General features: G+C 46.6%; 1 long non-coding RNA gene across 1 annotated transcript in view; it reads left to right on the top strand.

Moving 5' to 3' along the window:
- Positions 1-18198, top strand: part of LOC137657144 (uncharacterized) — a 99214-nt gene that overhangs the window by 8517 nt on the left and 72499 nt on the right. The window contains exon 2 of the long non-coding RNA XR_011047126.1: positions 1609-2023. This is a non-coding gene — a long non-coding RNA (uncharacterized lncRNA). The remainder of the gene's footprint in view (positions 1-1608; positions 2024-18198) is intronic.

The raw sequence follows: 18198 nt of genomic DNA, 5'->3' as shown, positions 1-18198 counted from the left end.
TTTGAGTCAACTCTGACTGTCAAATTCTGAATATAAACAAACACGACAAACGATGTATACCTACAACGCCATCTGAAATCGGAGCAACTTTGGAGTTGCCAACTAGCGTATTAACATTCTATTTTGAGCCTCCCTATCTTCCTTCACTAGGCAACACTGCCTTCGCCAGGCCCAGGGTTGCCAGTTTGGCCTTTTTCCGGCCAAAAATAACTCAAATTTGACCTTTTGTATTTAAATAGGTTGGCCTTTAGTAATATGAAAAAAGCCGGCCCTTAAATACTATATTTTTGACCTTTTTCTATTAATGGGTTGACCTTTTAAAGCCTCTGTTGATTAGAAATTGACCTTTTCTCATTTAGAAAACCTGGCAACCCTGGCCAGGCCTGCAGTTTCAACTCGACCACCATAATGCGAGAATGTCTCCCAGACGGAACTTAAGTGAAGCACATCAATTTATTTCAAAATTTAGTGTAAATGCGTTTATGTTAGCAATTGTTTTTGGTGGTTCTAGTGTGAAGCTATTGTTTCTCACGTGAACTTGAAAAATAACAGCGAAATACTGCCTCAAAGGTCCGATTCTGACTTAATTTTTGGGTAGGCCAGCACATATCCACTGCAAAGCTACTGTAAAGATGAGAGAGAGAGAGAGAGAGAGAGAGAGAGAGAGAGAGAGAGAGAGAGAGACTGACTCTGTGTCAATCATAAGGTAAGGATTTATTTGTGATTTACTTAGTTTTGTGATCTGGAAAGGGGACTCCAAGTAGCGGTTGTGACTTGGGAAGGTTTGTGACCTGGGAGGGGTTCGTCCGGACGTCTAGTGGTTGTGACCTAGGAATGGGGGTCCGGACTCCTAGGGGTTGTGACCTGGGAAGGGGGTCCGGGGGGCTTGCCCCTCGGCTAGGGACTGTGACCTGGGAACTACTAGGTTAGGTTAGGTTAGGTGGGTTTGTTAGGTTCTGTACCCTTTTGCAAATCTCAAAAGTGTTAATCACGTTTTGGCCTGGTTGGCCTGTTTTCAGCCACTTACATGAACCATATATTTTTCCAACTGGTTATCTTGGGCTTATTTTGCATTTCTGACTATTAATATTGCTGCAAATCACTCGTTTATTACATTTCCCCACCAAAAATCCCCGGTTTCCCACTGAGGTCCCCCTTAGTTGTCTTTATATAAGGGGGTACAAAAACTCATGAATGGGTGGTTTGCCCCAATAATCAAGGTCAGAAATGCGTTAAACACAGGATTGCGAGTAGGAATAATATATGGTTCATGTATTTGGCTAGAAATAAAGTCTCATATATTTACCGTCCTTTTATAGTTTATATATCCAATATCTGTTTTAACGTTTTTTAAAATGTTTTAATTTTCATTACTTATATCGTTTTATTTCCTTATTTCCTTTCCTCACTGGCTATTTTTCCCTGTGGGAGTCCTTGGGCTTACATTTTGCTTTTTCAATTATGGTTGTAGCTTATAATGATAATAGAATTGGGCTTGTCAAGTACTATTTGTTAATCAAAATGGTTTCTTTTAAGTAAAATATTAGTACATTTATAAAATATGAGATTGCTGTAATCTTTTGTAATGATGACTTGTTTATTTTTCAGGTCCTGTAAGATCCAGGCTTAACCAACCTCTTGGCATGTGAATGGGTGTCAGCTCATGGCTATGTAGCCAGAAATCACAAGTCCACTTTAGGGCTGTTGTGGCCTGATTGGTAACGTCTCTGCCTGGTGTTTGCCTAACGGGGGTTAGAGTCCCGCTCAGACTCGTTAGTGCCTTTAGTGTCTGCAACCTTACCATCATTGTGAGCTAAGGCTGGGGGTGTTTGGGGGAGCCTATAGGTGTATCTGCTGAGTCATCAGCAGTCATTGCCTAGCCCTCCCTGGTCCTAGCTTGGGTGGAGAGGGGTCTTGGGTGCTGATCATATATGGTCAGTTTCTAGGACATTGTCCTGCTTGTCAGGGCAATGTCACTGTCCCTTGCCTCTACCATTCATGAACGACCTTTAAACCTTTAACGGTGAGTTGACTACCTTCAGACAGTAGTGGTGGTTCCCAAGGAGACATAAAATGAATTTACATAGTTAAAACCTCTTTAAATACAGTTGAAATCACTATCTGCAGTTTGTTCAATATTTATATTTCAAATAAATATCATTTTATGTCTTCTGTGGCGGCTTCTGCATGCGGAAACCTGGCGGTGGTACATATTAAAGGATTTCGTCTCCTTTAATGTAACAGCAGCATGTGGCACCACTACTCTTTGAGGTGGCTTTTACTTTTGTAATCACGGCATCTTTAAGAGATTCAATACAGTAAAGTGGCCATATACAAACTGTATATGCTATCGATTAGGAATGTTATGTGATTGTTGCAAGGATCCAGAATTAGTGAAGATTATATAAAATATTTGTTATTTTCAGATTTGTTTGATTTGACATTCTAAAGGTTAACAATAGTCGTATTTAATGAAAAATTAGAATGGACATATTTTTTAATAAACAATGGGTTTTAAGGCAGTTACCTTAAAGAGAGAAGTATATTGTGCAATGGGTTTTTGGGCATTTACCTTAAAGAAAAAAATACATTGTGCAATGGGTTTTTAGGCAGTTGCCTTAAAGAAAAAAATATATTGTGCAATGGGTTTTCAAACAGTTGTCTTAAAGATAAAATGTGTTGTGCAATGGGGTTTTAGGCAGTTTCCTTAAAAATGTATTGTGTAATGGGTTTCTAGACAGTTGCCTTAAAGAAAAAATACATTGTGCAAATGTGTTTTTTGGCGTTAATGATGAAGGAAAAAGATACCAAATTGCTTTAGCCCCTTTAGTGGTTAGTCCTCTTTGGACTGGATACTTGGGTGTCTTAGCATGTTTCTCTTGGCCCTTATCAACAGCCACTTTCTACCAGTACTCATGTTCACACTTCATTCTTGAATAACTAGCTCAGATGGTCAGCACTCTTGAGTGATTTTCTAGTTACTTTTTTAGGTTAAGCTAGACTAGATAAAAATAGTTAATCATGTGTTAACTTCGAGTTAATCTTCATTGTGATATTAATCCTTTCAGCAGCTGCTGATGAATGTCTTTCACAAGCTCGGTTCTATTATTGTATTCGTACTCTTGTCGCCCTCCATTTCAGTAAAGTAACACTGAATTCCCATCTTCATTTGATTTCATGCAATGAGAAAACTTTTTCTAATCTTTTAAGTAGGGATTGATACTGTAGTAATAGGAAAAATGACTTATTGACCTCAAAACTTTGGGAGGAATTTATTTTAATGATTTAAGCAGTTAACTATTTATTCCTCTCCTGTTATCCTTGTTTCGAATGCAGTGCAAGAGGTGAAATTCATGAGTTGTGATTTTGTTAATCTAGGAATCGCCTTCCCACAACTTAAAAGGAAGAATGTTTTTTTTTTATTAGCAAAAATCAAGAAATCTTGGTCAGTCTCAAACTCAGTATATCTGGACCTTTAGCTATAAAAGTTTTGAATGCTCAAAATGTTCTTTCTTCTATCCCAGTGGATCCATAGGTTGCTCTTTTATGGAAATGGCTGCCTCCTACGGGTATTAATATCCAGTTGGATCATCTTTGAGAATTTCCGATTATCTAGGTCATATCTAATCTCCTAACAATATGCTATCCCTATTGTTTTCTGTAACGTTGATGGATTTTCAAACATTGGGAAAGTATCTGGCCTGGATTTTAAAACTGGTTCCCAAAGGAGTTTGAAAGCTCCTATGTACTTCTCCCATGGCTACCTTTAAGTGTGTATGTAGAACTGCCAAAAGTGCTGAGTGTTGATGTTACTTGTATCATAACTGGGTCTAATCTAGTTTACCTCAGCCTAACCTGTAAGACTAAGGTATTTCTGCATGATGCATAAGGATCATCATATATTTTGATATAATTATTTTCCTGTTTACCCAGTTCATAGTAATTGGATATTATCCTTCACAGACACCCTTTTCTTTTATTACGAGTATGATTTCAGTGAAGCTGAAAACTTCCGTTTAAATTTATAAAGGTGTCGGTAGTTGCTGGCAGGTGAAAGGGATTCTCCGCCACCCACTAGTAAACCAAGAAGTTATTTCGACTTTGGCTGATGAGCAGTACAGATATACTCTTGGTCTCCCCAACTTGACTGGTTTAACGTTTCTTTGTTCCTACTCTTATACAAACCTTTTGGTCTTTACTAAGGATGTATTATTCTGACATAGCTGGAAACTACCCATAAACTTTTTAAACGTTATAACAACCTGCTGCTTTTTGTTTGGGGTTGGCGGTGGGGTGGGGTTGACACACTCGCCTGCTGTATTACATCACTTTTGGTTTTGGCTTGGTGGAGTGAAGATGTGCTGTATAGCTCTCCCGTAAACCCTAAAATTGGATTAGTTGTAAACTCACTTTGCTCTCTTCTTTCTCTCGGCAGGTGTCTGGTCTTTTGAGGGCTGTCAATATGCGGGTTTACCCAAGCATTGAAGGTCGCTCTTGTGGAACCTTTGTTGACTAGGGAGACGGATCATCGTTCTCTTTACCCCACGTGCAGTCAGACGACGCTCCTGCACTTGGGGCTATCCCTATGTAAAGCGTCCTTTTCCCAGTGGGCATGGTGTTAGGTGACAGAAGGTCTAAAAGTGATTCTGCTTCCTCTTGGTCTAACTTCTCTGGTGCCTCATCCTCTCCCTGCTGACTCAGTTCATTAGGTCTCTTCCGCAGAACGGACAAGTAAGAATGATGACCGTTAAGATCCCTGGACAACCTCTGGGTATGGAGGGTCCTGTTGCTTTCCCTATCGAAGTGAGTGTCCACACCCAAAGGGTAGCCTATCTTTTGATGCTATGAGTCAACTCTGGCCTTCCCTGGGTCTTTTGAGTTCCCTCTCTAAGGAATGGCTTTTGGAGGTGCTGAAGCTTGGGGCACAGCTGGAGCGCTCATCTGCCTCCACAGGTGTTGGTCACATCCTTCACCCAAGCCTCTGAAGTGGCGTTCCCTTAAGTAGGTCTCATGCCTTTTGCTTCTCAACCACCTGACGATCATGACCAGATCCTTTGGAGTGAACATGCCAGCCAAACTTGTTCCGCCAGCTGATCATACTTAGCTTGCTGTGTGTTCAGCAGGAGAAACTGTCTGTTGCTCCATCCTCTGAGGTCTCCCCCTTGATTACCTTGCAACCGGGCATTAAGATTATTCTATGCCTCCCTCCAGGTCTTTGGAATTGAGTATTTAGGAGCATCCTGACTGCAGTGTCAGTCCCTCGCCATTGTGCCCCTAGGGCAACGTGAGTTTTGGCAAGTCTCGTAAGGCCTGACCTTTTGAGGTTGTTGACTCAGGTTTCTACCCTTACAGGAAAGAACCCACTTGTTCTGATGTTCGTGAGCGATGGCAGCGAGCGTTCACAGACAAGCTCCCTCAGCGTTGCTCACTTGCCTACGAACGGCTGCCTCCTACGGTAGGAGTGTGCAAGGCTACTCATCAACCTACTGCATGTTCACTGACAAGTGTTCATGCACCTTTTCATGCTGCTATGGCTGGATAAAACTTGCCATCAATATAAAGTACAATCAGGTTTATTGACAATGTCGGTGGCAGTATCTGCAAAACATGATAGTGGTTAGGAACTGACACCATAGAGTAAATATGATTGATATATTAACCCTTTGGAAATTTCCAACCCTTAACCCCCAGGGGGTTATTTTTTTCCAGCACATTTTGCAGTATATTTTTTGAAATTGCTCTAACAGCCTTAATTTTTGTCAGAGAGAGGTTAGGTTGGTCTCATTCTCTTTGAAAATGCCCGAATTTTCTCAAAAAATTATCAAAAATATGAAGAAAAAAAATTTTTTTTATAGCATTTTTTTGCAAGGACGTACCGATACGTCCATGGGGGTAAAGGGATGGGTTTTGTGAAACGTACCAGTACGTCCTTTGGGGGTAAAAGGGTTAATGTGACTTAATACTAGACAATGGTATACATAGGCCACGAACAAATATAAATACAGATTAATTCCAATTTGGGTGTTATCCTCAGAATTATTGATATGATATACCCAAACATGGGCAGTAACAGCCCTGAAATATATACTATACATCAATAACCGTTTTCAAATGATTTACACCCTTCACTCATACATATTAAGTATGGAAGGCTGGATATACATCGACGGACGTAGTATGATCTCGATACCTTAATGATAGTTGTGCATAGTTTTTTGGGCTTAGGCCATGTCGTCCTGATGGAAGTTCCTTCATTAGTAGCTTCCTAGGTATATTTGATGACAGTGATATATCCCAGAGAATTTACCAAAGGTATCCAGAATTCTAACTCCTGGAGCGAATATCCCTTAAAATTTAAAAAGGGATATCGTGTAATATCAGAGGACGTATTCTTGACACGTCTCATAGCTATCTACACCCCTAATAGTGCTTTCGCTTCGAGGGGAAAAGTGGCAAGAATATAGGAGAGTTGTTAAAAAGGCGATGCTCCTACTGTACTGTAAATAGTGCGTCAAATCGCCACCGTGCGACACCACCAAGCCATTCTTTCTGCTGTAGCTTTGTTGACCGGTGTTATCTCGTGCTATTTTGGAGTTTATTCTTCGCTATGATGTCTTCACCAGCCTCATCTGCTTCGGGAAAGTTAAGTAATATCTTTAAATTGTGTAAATGTAAGCTCTTGCCAGTTTTGCTTTTCGATTCAGATCGTAATTAACATAACGAGAGCTGTTGCCAGCCGGATGGCATCATGGACGCGGTCGTTCTTTCTTGTACATTTAGTTAGCCAAAGCGACTTTTCCCGGCACTATTTGCTTTAATAACCTTAGCTATTTAGAAATTTAGTTAGGGATTTTTATATGTCATTGTTGTCGTGGATTTGGCTATTTGTGATCGAGCCTCACGAGTGCTAGGCTTCTTAGCCTAGGCACCTACACACCTCATGCATGATAAAACCTTCCTGGTAAAATTTTATTGAAGCTCAGGCAATATTTTATACAATTAAGATATTACTGCATAAAATTTTCCTCTTCCAAGATAGTATACAAGAGTTTCGGTGAACGATTCTCAATGCTCCTAGGCTACTAGCCTAGGGGCTTTAGTATACTTTCATACATGTCCCCATTGCTCTTGTATCGTCTTTTAAGGGGAGACTGACACCTATACCTTTTAAGTCGATACTAATCTCCTGGCGAGATTTAAGAGCAATCCCCCTTTCCTCTGATTAGCCTAGGCTATCCTCAGCTAGCTTTGCTGTGAACCGAGTTCTGGCAAAGTTTTACTGGGGTGTTTCGTTTCTTTCTCTTAACCACCGAGTCGGTTTTGAGTTTAGAACTGGACATCAGAGTAATAGTCTGTGTTAGGCATCTTACTGTCTTGGTGAAATGATTTCCCATGTCAGGTTAAGCTGCCTTTACAGGAGGCTAGACCTCCCTAGACCATACGTGGAGGCTTTTGTATGACAATCCCTACTTCCTTTGTCTAGCAGACAGTCCTGTGCTGGTAGATCTTAGACCGAAGAAATGATTTCTTCCTTGCCTAAGGTCTCTGGTACGAGATTCTGTGCTCTTGTGAGATTGTGTCCTGTGTGCCGCTTTCTCACTTGACCAACCCAACCTGGGGAAATGATTTCCCCTACCTGAGGTTACTCTATGAGATCAGAATCCTTCAAGTTGGGTGGTGCCTTTGGGTATTACCTTACTTATAGGACACTTACCCCTTCCCCTCTGTCTCTTTCGTGTTGGATGAGCCATCACCCTCCCTGGCCGTCATTCTACATTTGACCCTAAGGGTAATTTGAAGAACTGGCCTGAGGTTCCCCGTCTGCCGCCGGCTGAGCTGGCTGCCGACAGGTACCCTAATAATCTTTAGGGTGTTCTTCAGTCCTCCCTTGGACTGCCTTCCATAGCCCTTGTTGATGGGATATGGTTGGGTGGAAGCCCGAATATAATTCCCACTTCCACTTGAACCCTCATTCTGGACGTAGGCCGGCAAGGCTGAGCCTTTGCCTTCCTCCATCCTCTCTTTTTCTCTCTTTCCTTATACTGGGCCTGCCGCCGACAGCTAGTAGCTGCCGGCGGCCATGTTGGTAGTCTGTCGGCCGGCAGTGCTCTGCCACCACTCGCCGTGGGTGTCGCTGATCGACGACCCAACGACAATAGACATACTGGGGCCGGCTGCCGGCAACTAAGTTGTCGGCCGGCAGCCGGCCACCCAAAATCTAGACATTTGCCGTCGGGTTCTACTTGATAGAGGGATCCTTCGGCAGAGCCGCTGCCGGCGACCTGCCGTCCATTACTCTGAAGACAGTAACTGCCTTCAATAGACCGGGCAGGCCCGGCAGGACTGGTGGCATGCCGCCGACAGTCAATGCTGTAGCCCAAAAATTTTTTCCAACCTACAAGGTGCTTCATGGGCAGCCTATTGTGAGACCATCACGTATAAGAGAGCGATTCTCTCTACCAATTAATGGCTATCAACCATTATTTTTAATCCCCAATATTGATCCTAGAAGATTGTGTTAAGAAGACACTTTATATCAAAGGATATCATCTTCCCCTAAAATTCGTTAAGAATTTAGTGTTCAATATCGGAGGAGGTCATAGCAATGGGCTGGACAGGAAACACAAGTAGGTGTCTTTCCTATTTTCTAGCTTACTCTATCCAAGCTAATGTTATTAAAAATATGTATGCTGAAATCTGAGAATTTCACCAAGTACTTATATGCTTTTCTTTATTTTACAGGAGGAGCATCCCGTGTGCGGGAACAACTTTTGCAGGGTCCGTAGTAAGAACTTCTACGGCCATGGCATGTGCAGGCCCCATGCTCGCTGCGCAGTCACCAAGGGGGCTCTCAAGTACTGGGACCTACAGGTATGTACCAGTTTGTGATAAACTGGAGAAAGAGGCTTTTGATGACCAAAAGTCTACTGAGTCAAGGGACGCATCAAGGGAGACGCTGCGAAAATGGGGTCGGGTTTTCAGAAGAACACCTCTGGCCATTACCTTCCTAATGAAAGGATGAGGGCTTGTCTTTTCCCTAGGGCATCATCGGATGCAGTCATTCCCCAGGCTCAACCTGAGATTCCCCTTGTTCAGAACCTGATGTATCGGACGCCTTGCAGAGCATCCAATTGGAGGACAACATGTCTGTTGTCTTGGAGGAGACTGAGAACAATCTCCTAGTGGAGGAATTGGATCAGGAGGATGACGTACCTCCTGAAGCTGAAGTCGAGAAAACCGAAACTATTTCGGTATCATCAGCCACGGTGACTGAGCCGATGCCTTCGACTTCTTCCACTGCACCCCAGTTAGATTCCATCACGAGTACGTTGCGCTCGCTGCTGTCTATGGTGCAGGACATTCAGAAGAAATCGTCAGAGAAAGAAGCTTCTCTTCGGATGGAAATGCATCAGCTGGTTGCAACACATTTAGCCCCGAAGAAGCTAAACGTCAAGGATCTTCCCGCCTTCTCTGACGTCAACCTCTGGAGGTACGCAGAGCATATGCCTATGTCGGGGGGGAAGATCTTCCTCTCGGAGAAACTGGGCACTGTCCCAGTAGAGGAAATTGAGTTTTGGCCCAGCAAAGGGGCCTATCCGGATTGCTATGTCCATCTGAGGACGGAACCTGCATCCAAAGAGGAGACAAAGCCGAAGGAGACCATTGTCCTCGAACTCTCTAAGGCCCAGGCCTTATATACAACCACCTTGAAGGCCTTTACTAGCTCCAAGGTGCCGGCTCAGCAAGAAGCACCCGTCCTTCATTGCTGACCCCAAACGTGCCTTCCCCTTTATGGACAAAGGGTTTAAGGCAGTCGAGGCAGGGAAACCTTGCCCTGCACTGGAAGAGTGTAGACCCTTTTCCCTCGCCTTTCCATCAGACGATGCAGACTGGAAGGATGTCCACAACACCTTCACAGTCGGGAAGCTGGAGGCAGATATTGCCGGACGACAGTTCGGCGAAGACCTCCCGAAGTTGTCAGACTTTCTCCTGCACAGGGAACCGGAGTCAAAAGAACGTCTTGCTGCTTCCATGTCTCTGCAGACTGGCCTAGAGACTATGGCAAGCATCCCGCACACCCCAGACATGTACATGGTCTTCGCCAAATCTCATTTGGCGACAGTCACCAAGGACCTGTACAACTTTATTAAAGCCCGAAGGGCTTGTAGAGAGTTCGTGTTTGCCTTGGCTGCGGTGAGGCACGAACCAAGGAAGCTGATAGCTTCCAACATCTGGGGAAAAGACCTCTTCCGAAGCGAAGTGGTCAAAGAGGTCGTAGACAAAGCCGCAACGAACAGAAATCTCCTCTGCAAGTGGGGCTTGTCCTCTAAAAGAAAATCTTCAGCTGATGAGGGTCCCCAGCCAAAACGACCAAGAGTGCCCTCTCGGCCAAAACAACAGCAACAGCTTCCCATGGCCACGGTGGCACAACCAACCACCACCTTCCAACTGGTGCCCTAAACGCTGGCGACCCAATCGCCTGTGTTCACCCCTGTCTTCGAAAGGCAGTCAGAAACTTTTAGGCCGAAGTCTCGAGGCTCCTTTCGAGGATCCTCTAGACGCCCCTTCAGAGGTAGGGGCAACAAAGGTGGACATGGCCAAGGAGGTAAATCCTTCAACCAGCACTCAAAGTGAGATGCTACCGGTAGGAGGGAGACTTCTCCTCTTCCGGGATTGTTGGACCTTCGATCCCTGGGCCCCACAGCCTAATTAAGAATGGACTAGGGTGGAGTTGGAGCTCAACTCCACCAAACTTCCCTCAATTCTTCCAACACTCAACCTCCATACTGGAAGAATATGTTCAGGAACTCCTGAACAAAAGTTATAAGGAAGGCGAAGTCCACCAGATTCCAAGGAAGGCTATTTTGTGTTCCAAAGATGGACTCGAAAAAGCTCAGAGTCATTCTGGACTTATCACCACTCAACAAGTTCATAGTGAACTACAAGTTCAAAATGCTGACGCTTCAACACATAAGGACCCTTTTGCCCAAACGGGCATACACTGTCTCCATAGACATGACGGATGCGTACTGGCACGTTCCAATCAGCCGTCAAGTTTCCGCCTACCTGGGATTCAAACTACAAAAAAGAAAGTACGTTTTCAGACCCATACCCTTCGGTCTGAACATAGCTCCAAGGGTATTCACCAAGCTTGCGAATGCAGTCATTCATCAACTATGTATGCCTAAAGAGAATCGAGGTGGTAGCCTACCTGGACGACTGGCTGGTGTCGGCAGCATCCGTGGAAGAGTGCATGCAAGCCTCCAAGGAAGTGATCCAGTTCCTGGAACACTTAGGATTCAAGATCAACTTGAAAAAGTCTTGACTATCTCCAGCTCAAAAGTTTCAGTGGTTGGGCGTCCACTGGGACTTGCAGTCACACTGCCTTTCCATTCCGTCAAAGAAGAGGAAAGAGGTAGCAGGATCTGTCAAAAGACTCCTTCAATCTGCCAGGATATCAAGAAGGCAACAGGAGAGAGTGTTGGGGTCCCTCCAGTTTGCCTCAGTGACAGATGCATCAGGAGTTTGGAGAAAATACGCATCAAACGGTCGAAGAGATCTACAAAGACCAATACCAAATCGTCTGCAATCACTACTCAAGCCATGGTCGGAGGCCAAGAACCTAAAGAACAAGGTACCTTTGCAACCACCTCCACCTTCAGTCACCATTCACACGGATGCCTCAAATGAAGGGTGGGGAGGTCACTCTCATCGTCGGAAAGTCCAAGGAACCTGGTCTCCCCTCTTCAAAACCTTCCACATCAATTTTCTGGAATTCATGGCAGTTTTTCTCACTCTGAAGAAACTGAAACTTCACTGCTCAAGCCACATCCGTCTGGTTCTAGACAGCGAAGTCATAATGAGTTGCCTAAACCGACAAGGCTCGAGATCGCTTCACATTAATCAAGTGATACTGGCCATCCTCCGTTTAGCGGAGAAGAAGAGATGGTACTTGTCAGCAGTCCACCTTCAAGGGTTCCGCAATGTGACAGCGGATGCTCTATCCAGGATCAAACTGATAGTCAGAATGGTCCCTAGAAGCAAGATCATTCTCTTTCAAATTACGCAAAGTCCCAGGACTGTAGATAGACCTCTTCGCAATGAGCGACAAGAAGCTACCCCTGTACGTAGCCCTGTACGAGGATCCTCCAGCGAAAGCAATGGATGCAATGTCCATAGATTGGAACAGATGGTCCAAGATCTACCTATTCCCTCCAACCAACCTTCTGCTGAAAGTCCTCGACAAACTGAGATCCTTTCGAGGGACTACGCCTGAAGCTGATCCCGTTGCCGGTCCCAGTTCTGACTCAGCAAGTGCAGAAATTGACTGTCTAGGCTTCATAAGAGAAAACCCAGAACCTTCATCTCATGATTTTCTCGCCTTGGCGGTCAAGAAACGGTTTGGGATTTCTAGGGACAGTATTAACTTCTTAGAAGAATACAAGTCATAGTCAACAAGAAGACAATATTAGTCTTCCTGGAAGAAATGGGTGGCCTTTGTCAAGGCGAAGAAACCTAAGGAGATTTCTACGGATTTCTGTTTGTCCTTCTTCATCCATCTTCGTGAACAATGTTTAGCAGCCAATACGATTACTACATGTAAATCTGCCCTAGCCAGACCAATGCTTTACGCCTTCCAGGTAGACTTTTCCAATGAGATCTTCAACAAGATTCCTAAAGCCTGCGCTAAACTTCGGCCCGCAGCTCCTCCAAAGTCCATTTCACAGTCTTTGGATAAGGTTCTTCACTTAGCATCAACCCTGAACAATGAAGATTGTTTGCTGAAAGACTTGACTCAAAAGGTGATATTCTTATTTGTACTAGCCTCAGGAGCCAGAGTTAGTGAAATAGTGGCCCTCTCGAAAGATGATGGCCACATTCAGTTCACAGACAGCGGAGAACTAAACCTCTTTCCGGACCCGACGTTTCTTGCCAAGAATGAGCTGCCCACTAAGAGATGGGGTCCCTGGAGAATCTGCCCTCTGAAGGAAGAAGCATCCCTCTGCCCAGTGGAATGCCTAAAGGTCTATCTTCGTAGAACTTCAGACTTTAAGGGAGGTCAGCTTTTCAGGGGAGAGACTATTTTATACGCAGAGCGGATCCAGACAGTACACCCGCAGGTCATGATCCGAGAAGAGTTGCCTTGTCTCTGAATTTCTTTCAGACGATGTCGTTTGAAAACCTTCGTACTTATACTGGATGGAAGTCATTCAGAGTATTCTTCAAACACTACACGAAGCAATTACAGGAAATAAAATTTCATGTGGTGGCGGCAGGCAGTGTAATAAAACCTGCCGCATATCATATTGAGTATTGTGTTTAGTGATGACACTATAGACTGTTCTATTCACACAGGTGACTTTAAACATAACAGACTAACACAAGTGCCAGGCATACTTATATGCACAGTGTTCCTAGTAACAACAGAATACATAGTGAAATTTTTATTTGTTCCGTAACCGAAATACAAACCACGCTATTTACATTTGTTTTACCTTTTAGCGCAGCTGAAATAGCGAGCCATTAGAATTTAACGAGGGTGTATTATCCCCGCGCTAGTTTGAGGGGGGGTAGGGGAGTGGTAGCTAGCTACCCCTCTCCCCCTCACACACCGGTGAAGCTCACTTTCACTTTTGGCTCGGACTGGGACAGACATCACTTTGTCCTCGCTTGGCAGCCATTGTTTGTTTTGTCTTTACCTAATCACTTAATTTTCTTTTACTCAATATATATGTAAACAGTTTTTCATGTTTGTATATATATTTGAGTATAGAAATTAGTAAGTTTCCTTGTCAGAGTTGTGTGTGTAGTGTACGATATCTCCGTGGAGCCCTCGGCAGTTTAGGCCACCATGGTGTAATTTTATGGGTTGCGGTCGAGTTTGACTTCGGTCTTTCTCTCTCTCTCTCTCTCTCTCTCTCTCTTGAGGTCGTTCACCCTATTACAGTACTACATTTACTACGCCCCTTGTAGCTTCCTTCCCGTGTGGGGGGTTGCTACGCCGTACGTTTTGTATCAATTAGTTTATGAATCTAATTGTATTTGTTAATTTTTCAGCTTTGTAGAACGATTCCTTTCGGGGTTTTCGTTCTTTATTTAGTGTTCATTCATTTTTAAATTACATAATTACATAGTTTCAAAATTATAATTGTTATACGTAATTCTGTGTTGGTTACAGCTCTCCTTCCGTGAGTGTAAGTGGTTGTGAGGGCACGTGCCAGTTGTGTAATTCTTGTTTCCTTTCCCTCGGGATTCCTCTTCGGAGCCTTCCCGGGGGAATGAATGTGTACTAATGATTTTTGTTTTATTTTTTTACAGTTACCGATCTAGTTCGTTTCTGTAATATGGCAACGGTGTGAGCTGTCTTGTTGAGGCCTGGGGATTCGGCTGTTGCTGCCTCCCCTTTGGATTTTCGTCAGGGGCGTGTCTCCTACTGGAAGTACTCCCGTGACGATTGACAGCTCTCCAGTTCATTTTAGAACTATCAGGCCTGCCTCCTTGGGTGGGTAACTTTCCTTCCGAGGTAAGTTTTCCTGTCCATGCTTGAGTTTTTCCCCTTTTGGGGGGTTCTTCTCTTGCCTTTTTTTCGTGCGACTATGCTCTTGGGGCTGAGCGGTCGCACCTGCAGTTTCGCTCAAGGGGCTGGGCAACTGCAGGAGCCCCTCTTCGGAGGATTGCTCCTTTTAGGTCACTGGCTGACCAGTCTCTTCTACGAAGTGTTTCTCTTTCGTTCGCGAGAGAGTATACTCATAGAGACTCCTCTTCGGAGGATTCTTCTGCTGCTGTTGCTGTTGGCCTCCTTCGCCGTAAGGCTCACCGTCCGCCTCGTCGTAAGGGCCTCTCATCTCCCTATAAGGGTGCTAAGAAGCGCCTTTTTGAATCTCCGTATGCAACCTACAACTCCTTCTTCTTGATCTTCCGCCCCTGGTGCAGATGGACAGCAGTCTGACCTCGTCTTCTGATGGGCAACGGTCTTCCCGACGGACAACAGTCTTCCCAACGGGCAACGGTCTTCCCGACGGACAACGGTCTCCCGACGGACAGCAGTCTCCCGGCGGACAGACAACGGTCTTCCGACGGACGTCAGTCTCCTGACGGACAACGATCCCTTCGGGGCAAAGGGTTGCCTCCCACGGGGGTTCTTCCCTTGCGTGTCAGGGTTCCCCTGTGCGCCCTTCTGCTCTACTGCTCCTGCTCAGTGTTAGCTCACAGGCGCTCTCATGCTCATCAGCGCTTTCCTGATCGCTAGCTCTCTCCTGTTCGCCAGCGCTCTCCTGTTCGCCAGCGCTCTCCTGTTCGCCAGCGCTCTCCTGTTCGTCAGCGCTCTCCTGTTCGCCAGCGCTCTCCTGTTCGCCAGCGCTCTCCTGTTCGTCAGCGCTCTCATGATGATCATCTCTGCTGTTCCTGTTGGTTCCTGTTACGCACCCTGTGCGCCCACGTTCGCCCTCGTGATCTAGAACTTCGGTTCAGGTCTGGGTCAAGGACTCTTCTTCTACGCGCGGGCTTCCACGCGTTGCCTTCTGCTCGTCAGTGATCACCAGCTCGCCAGCGACTTTAGACGCATCAACGTTCACCTGCTCGTCAGCGATCTCCTACGCGTCAACGATCGCCATCGATCTGCCACGCGTGTCAGTTCCCCTGACCACCATCAGTAGCGATCTAGCGCTCGCCTGCTGTGGACCACGATCTCCGGTAGCTGAGTCTTGCCGTAGATCTTCCTCCTGCTCGCCAGCGCTCACCTTTACTTCTGTCCTTCTGTGCGCCAGCTTTCTTCAATCGCCAGCGCACATCTGCGCGCCCTTCTTTGCCACACACCAATGGGCGCCAACGGTTTTTTGACCGTTTAGGATCGCCTGCTTAACAGCTTGCTTCAGCGCTCACCTTCTGATGCACCTGCGTGCTGACCATCACTAGTCTCACTCGCGTTGGCAATCGCCTACGCGCCCGCGCGATTCTTCACCTGTGCGCTAGCGTTTTGTTAACGCACCATCGCTCGCCAACGCGCCGTCGCTTGCCGACGCGCCTTCACTCTCCTACGAGCTATCCCTCGCCAGAACGCGCCATCGCCTGCCTACGCGTCATCGGTCTCCCGACCGCCTGTGCTCACCCGCGCGCCCGCGCCACCGCACGCCACCGCACGCCACCGCACGCCACCGCACGCCCACGCGCCCACGCGTCCCCCTGTCCGCGCGACCGCACGCCCACGCTCATGCGCGGTCGCGCACATGCTCTCCAATGTTTGCCCGCGCGCGAACCAGCGGTATTCCGTCGCGCGGACGGACAGTGTTCCGTCGCACGAGCCGACGGTGTTTCTTCGCACGAACGTCGGCTTAATTCTTGCAGTGTCCATTGCTAGCTTATGGGTTATCGCTCGCCGACCACCAGCTCTAGCCTCTCCTACCACGCTTGCCCTCCTTCTGTGCTCCTTCGCTCGCCTTTGTTTGCGTTCCTGCGTGACCGCGCATGGGCGCTTCTACGTTCGCCCACGTGCAAATCATTGATTTACCATCGCGCGGGCTCCAGGGCGATTGCGACCGCGATTCCCATTGGGGTTTTCACAGCATGGCCAGCCTGGCGAGTCTTCTGTGGCGTATTTCCAGAACACGGCCTCACCCCGTAAACGCAGAGCATGGCACATGCAAGAATAAGAAGAATCTTCAGGGAGGTCTGAGCAACATTCTTCTTTCCAGAACCTTGGTTAGCCCTTCCCCGTCATTCCCTGGAAAGATTTTTGGCGGGGTTCTTTCCGTTCGAGATTACTCCATCGGCCAAGGGGTGACTGTTTACCCCTTCCTCTTTTCCATCTCATGAAAGGGGCTTACCAGGTCCTTTCCCTCCTCGGTTTGGTTCAAGGAAGCTACAGGAAAGTCATGGGTACTTTCCTCCTCTTGGGCTCAAGCACCTTGGCGTTTCGTCGTCAAGTTTCGAACTTGCGGGCAAGCTCGATGTTGGACCATCTGGACGCAATGACCGAGGGCTTCCTTTCGGGTGTCTCATCCGTGGATGTCGACAACCTCAGACACCGTTCCATCCTTGAGAAGAGTTTGTTTGTGCCCAAGGACAGACATAGACAGCGGCTGTACGGAGGAAGTCGACTTCGTTTTCACTCCTCCAAGGCGCTTTCTTCCAGACCCTGCAGGGCTCCAGCGCTTCTTTCTTTCAGCCACGTCGGCCTAAGTTATCGGACCGGCTACGACAACTGAGACAAGGTGTCCAATTGCAGTTCCCTCCTGTCAGGAACAGATGGCACAAATGGCTCTCGGGGGGGGGGGGGGAATAGTCCTAGAGGGAGCGGTAGAGTTCACGAAATCTAGGATTGGCACCTCCCTCTTGCAGGTTTCACGCTGGAAGGATGCCTAAGGTTACTCATCCGGATGACAGCTTCCCGATGCCCATTCCTGCACGATCTCCGTGATCAGCCAAGGATGTCGCGCCTGCCGTCTCTGTCAGCGAATTCAGTGTCTCTGAACCTCTATGCCATAGGGTCGGCAAGAGTTTGCCCGTTTGGGCAGAATGATCCATGCCTTAGGAGAAGGTCCTCCATAGGATCATCGACGGCTTCACCCCCGGCTTCTTCAGTCGATCCTTTCTTGTAAGAAAGTATCTGAGACGGGAGTTCTGTAGTCGACCTCTCAGCCCCGATCAAGTTTGTCGAACAAACTTCATCCAGCATGGAACAGCAGAATCGATCAGACTGGTAACGAGGCGACAGGACTCCTTAGGCCCTGGATGGGAAGGATGGGTATTTTCAGTTTCCATTCCATCCATCTTCCAGGAAGCTCGTGGAATTCAGCCTAGACTGCAGGTATTCCTGCTTAAGATGCAGTGTGGCGATCCCGCCGTGGCATCGCAGGTTTTTTTCCCCAGAGAACTCTCCCTGCTTTCCTCATGGCCGCTCAGGTGCAGGCTTCCGCCTCCTTCGCCTTTTGGAGGTCCGGTCAACTCCGGTAGGTCGGGGTCCACCTTCTTCAGCGCCGGGACAAGCTTCCGAATGCTTACCATGAGTGGGGGTTCATGGTATTTTGCTAGGAGCCTTCTCTTCTTCTGCCTCAACATCTGGAGTATCTAGCCATGATATTGAGTCAACGGCCTTGCCACGTTGGAAACCCCGCTTCTCGTCCGTCCAGCGAGGTTAAGCAACGTCGGTTCTGGTCGCAGTGCCTGTTCTCAGTCAAGCAGAGCTTTCAGCCCTACCTT

Source organism: Palaemon carinicauda, chromosome 1 (genome assembly GCF_036898095.1).
Source record: "Palaemon carinicauda isolate YSFRI2023 chromosome 1, ASM3689809v2, whole genome shotgun sequence".
Classification (NCBI taxonomy): domain Eukaryota; kingdom Metazoa; phylum Arthropoda; class Malacostraca; order Decapoda; family Palaemonidae; genus Palaemon; species Palaemon carinicauda.
This window is presented reverse-complemented; position numbering and strand designations above follow the sequence as displayed.